Here is a 5,366-nt window from a genome sequence, read left to right on the forward strand (position 1 = left end):
TGATGATGATGATGATGATGATGAGGTATTAAATGGTAGAATAACAGAAGAAGAAATTAAAAAAGCATTAAAACAACTTAAAAATGGTAAGGCTCCTGGAATGGACAAAATATTAAATGAATATTTAAAATATTCTCCACCAGAGATGATAACTATTTATTGTACCTTGTTTAATGTTGTTTTAGATACTGGTATTATACCAGAAAACTAGACTATTGGTATAATTAAACCGATGTACAAAAATAAAGGGAATCCAGAAGATCCTGACAATTATAGGGCCATCACGCTCATAAGTTGTTTGGGTAAGTTATATACATCTATCATAAACAATCGCTTAAACCACTTTGAAAAACAGAAGAACCTGATATCTAGGAATCAAGCGGGGTTCTGAAAGGGATACTCGACTGCTGATTATGTTTTTATTTTACATATATTAATTTCACTCTATCTTAATAGTGGTAAAAAACTGTACTTTTAACGATTTTCGCAAAGCGTTTGACACCATGTGGAGAGCTGGGTTGTGGCAAAAATTGCATAATAGTCGTATCAAAGGAAAAATGTTTCCAGATTGTTAAAAATATGTATAGTAGTATTAAATCATGTGTGTAATACAATGGAAATACGTCAGATTTCTTCCCGTGCCTTATTGGGGTCAGGCAGGGGGAAAATCTTTCACCGTTCCTTTTCTCTTTGTTCCTAAACGATTTAGAAACGTTTTTTAAGTCCCTTGAATGTGTTCCGCTAGAAATGGTGAAAGAAAAACTATCTGATGAACTGCATATTTTAATTAATTTTTTGTCTTGCTATATGCAGACGATACACTTCTTTTTCCGGAAACTCCAGAAGGATTACAAAATGCATTGAATATTTTTCAAGAATATTGCGATATATGGAAATTGAAAGTAAATAGTGATAAAACTAAAATTATGATATTCTGCAAGCGGAAAAGTAACCAAAATCATGTCTTCTTTCTCGGAGACGTAATACTTGAGATTGTTGATTGTTTCACATACTTAGGTATTATATTACACTATAATGGAAATTTCGCTAAAGCGCGAAAAAAACTGATTGATCAAGCTCAAAAATCATTATTTGCACTTTACAAAAAAAATCGGAATCATGCGCTTCCAATGGACATATAATTTAAGCTTTTTGATTCTGTTGTAGAGCCAATATAACTATACGGCTCAGAAGTGTGGGGTTTTGAAATTTTGAAAACGCTAGAGCAGACGCACCTGAAATTCTGTAAGAGAGTTTAAAAAATCAGATCTAGCACTCCTACTTTTATGGTATATGGAGAAATCGGGCGGTTCGCAATGGAAATAAATATTAAACTTAGAATGGCACGTTTCTGGAATAATTTAATCGATACGCATAATGAAAGTAAACTCAGCAGTATATGGTTGAGATTGGCACTTAATTTACACGAAACTGAATCATATTCTTTTAAATGGGTTAGTAAAGTTAAAAGTATTTTTGATGAATTTGGTTTTTCATACATTTTTGAAAATAAGATATGTATGAATAATATGTTCTTTAAAAATCACCTTAAACAAAGCCTTCGAGATCAATTTATACAAAATTGGTTTTCCGAAGTTCATAATTCGTCGAGAGGAGAATTCTACTCAATGTTCAAGTGTGAATTCGGTTTTGAAAAATATTGTCTGAAAATAATAGACTACCAAACTACGTACGTGTAATTTGAAACTTCCCATTGAAACTGGGAGGTGGCAGAATATTCCAAAAGTAGATAGGATATATGTAACCTTTGCCTTAAAAATATTGGAAATGAATTTCGTTATCTTTTTACTTGTAGTAATGTGGAAGTGAAAAATTTACAAAGAAAATACGTTCCAAATTACTATCGTACAAATCCAAATGAAAATAAAATGAAAGGTCTTTTGTCAATATGTCACGAACAAATTCTGATAGGATTTTCAATTTTCCTAAAACATAAACATTATACATATACTATTACTTGTTGCTTCTATAGATCCATAATATTGAAGCACATTTTGGTCTATATCACTGATATGTACAAATCAATATGTAAAGTAGGTGACTATGTGAGTATTTTGGATACGGAAATGTATGCATATGTGCGTGTGTGTGTATATGTATCTGGGATGTAGTCATATGTTTGTGAATATATGTGTGTATGCGCGTTATACGTAGGCGTGTTTGTTGGTATGCATTGTATGTGTATGGATGTGCATATATATGTATATGCAAAGGTCTGGATATATGCGTGGCTATCTACATAATATATATGCATTGCTGTGTCTAATTACGAAATAGTTCATTTGTACAACATGTTATCATGCATATGTATATATCCTGTCATAATTTAATATATGAATTCATGTACATGTACCTCATGTTACACGTTTTCATGTGTCTGATTGTTGGAAATAAAATCTGAAATCTGAAATCTGAAATTACGAGACAGCCCTAGAGTATCTCTCCTTAATTTCAATTACTTCCTAAAATCACATTTTAATAATTAGTTTGACATATCGACGGTCTACTCCTCGAACCGAACAGCACCTTTAGGTCATTCTCGCCCGGGCTATTCTATGTATTAATTGATGATGTCAGCTGAGGCGAAACAACAGATTTACACCATTTGACAACTTAAGCTGGTATACCGTCCACACCTGTGGCTGTTTTGGCATTCATTTTATTGAGAATTTTCTCAACTTTGTCAGATGTTATTTTCTGAAAATTAAAGTGGATGTTCTCAATGTGATTTTGTATTTCCACAATGCTTGGGTGATGTTAGACACTGTAACTAAAGAAGCTGTATGTTGCCTCGGAGGATGAAACATTACTCTTGTTTTACCACAATTAAGTTCCTAAAATTTTAAAATGTGTTTAATAAAATTATTTATTTTACAACTTCCGGTAATTAGTGGATACCATAAAAATTAGACATTCATAATCCCAGTGACGTTAAGCGCGATGTTGGTGACACCGCTTCAAAACACGCATGGCGCCCGCTAAAAATATCGCTGTATTATTCAGTTTTCAGAACTTGGTGTCATATTATACATAACAGAAAACTTGATTTCAAGTTCATTCGTCTTATGCTGTTGATGGATAGTATAACAAAACATGAATGAATTCTGTTTCGCCTAAACAACCTCGAAAACGTCACAAAAACTCATGAAACGCGTAACATCTGCGGGGTAAGACTTTTCAAAGAAATTCTATTAATTCGTTCCAAAAGTGTGGAGAATTTTAAGAACAAGATTTACAGAAACAGAAATGACGTCAAAAATGACGTCAAAACTTTTATTGGGATTAGTGATTGGCATATTTACCAAGTCTTCTCCAAACCGCTATGAACAGAATGTAACTTTTACCCAGCAGGAAGCTGGATATGAATCTATCGTGTTGACAGGAGGATATTGTCAGATGTTTGATATATATAAAGCTATATTTGTAATGTGTCTTTGTCGAAATTATCATACAAAGAAAACTATCTATCTCAAAGAACGTTTTCTTGTAAAACAGGCAAAATAAAAAATTCCGAAATTTGTACAGTAGTTTTTTTTTTCGTACATTTTCCATACATTGAAACTTTGATGACGTTTAATAGTAAATTGCAAAACATGAAATAAAATAACTAAGAATACTAAGAATACGTCTTGACTGAATAGAATGAAACACTTTTCACTTTCGTTATGGGATCAATAACGAAAAAATCGCACTCCACTTTACAGTTTCCGAAAAATGTCCCACTTAGGCGACGTAAAGGGAATAACGTCGCGTAACAATTAGATTGTCAAACATCAGTAGAAATCGTGGGCCATTTTAATATTTCGAGTGAATTTCATGCATTGTTATAATTTTCGAAACATTTAGTAGAAGTATAGTCAAAACAGCATATATCTGACGGTGATACTTATTCTATGTTGACTTACGTACAGCAAAAATCTAAAAAAAAACACCTCGTTTTGAAACGATGGAAACTATTTGGAGAATCCCACAATCCCACATATATCTCCTCCTTCTAATCCCGGCCAACTTTTAAAATTAACTTATTTCAAAACAATTATAAAAAAGTGTATTGTTATTATTATTAGTAGCATACAAGAAGGTCATACAAAATAATGCAAAAAATGTATGATAAAACATCTAAAAAGCGACGTCATTTTACGTTACACAGGTGTCGCCAACATCGCGCGTAACATCAGTGTTTTGCTACACGATTTAAAATGTCTTTGAATGAAATGTCTCTTCCAATTCAAGTTCTTTATTAACTTTGAACTTTACAGTTAGAAGTCCATTTGATAAACATAAAAGATTGTTGAGTTTTTGCTTACATTTTTTTTAATTTAATTATCTTTTTGGGCGGGGGTGTCACTCGAGCAGTTTTTGTTTATTTTGACCCTTCACAAGTTTCAACTTTTTGTTTTGTTTTCTCAGATACTAACAATCAATATAGCAACAGGCTTTGTCAGAATTAAAGACAATAAGCTTCAATATGCTCGTGGTGTATAGATGTAAATATGTTCGTCTTTTTAACATTTGCCCAAAGTTTGGTCTATGTGGTTTCCAAATGACATAGGATTTTTTTCTCCAGCTGATTGCACAATATCTATTTCAAATGAATTGATACAATGTAATGAATTCACCGGTAATGAAGATAGCTCTAAAATTTAGTTTTAATGAAAAAGTATTTCACGTTTTCAGTAATGAGCTGGTGTCAGGGGCGTTTTCTAGAATATTTGAAAGAGGGGGCGTATAATGAAATCTGTCGCCGAGCGGAGCGAGGCTAAAAAAGAATTTGGACCTTTTTTTTGCTAAAATACATAAAATAATTGTGAAATGCACTAATGTAACGGTTCCTGACTTGGAGCATGTATATTTTATAGTTAAAGTGTTAGGGTTTGACATTTTTTATGCCGAATTCTCTCCATTAATTGTCTATGGTATATTAAAATGATTGGATGGATCTTAACAGCAGCAGACCAATAACGAGAAAATCCAAATTCTAGGGTACAAGGCGTTACTTAACATTTCAATAGTCAAAGGCCAGGATTTTATGAACTGGAGGCGTAATTACGGTTGCCCTGGTAGAGGGTCCATGGGGAAGCTCAGAAGCTCCTGGATTTCAACAATTTAGCATCTAATTATGTAGTAGCCAGACTGATAAATATCTCTCTATTTTAGATTAAGTTCTGGTTTCGTTGAACGACACACATGATACAAGACAAACAAACACTGAAGTATACAGTTCTTTCGTTCTAAAAATATTGTAGGCTTTAATGTGGAATACATGATTGAATATGATAAATTGCCATATTCAATACAATATTAGCAGATTACGATAGTTTTTTTTTGTTTTTTTTGAAAGGGGG

The sequence above is a fragment of the Mizuhopecten yessoensis genome, unplaced genomic scaffold (genome assembly GCF_002113885.1).
Source record: "Mizuhopecten yessoensis strain PY_sf001 unplaced genomic scaffold, ASM211388v2 scaffold6169, whole genome shotgun sequence".
Lineage (NCBI taxonomy): Eukaryota > Metazoa > Mollusca > Bivalvia > Pectinida > Pectinidae > Mizuhopecten > Mizuhopecten yessoensis.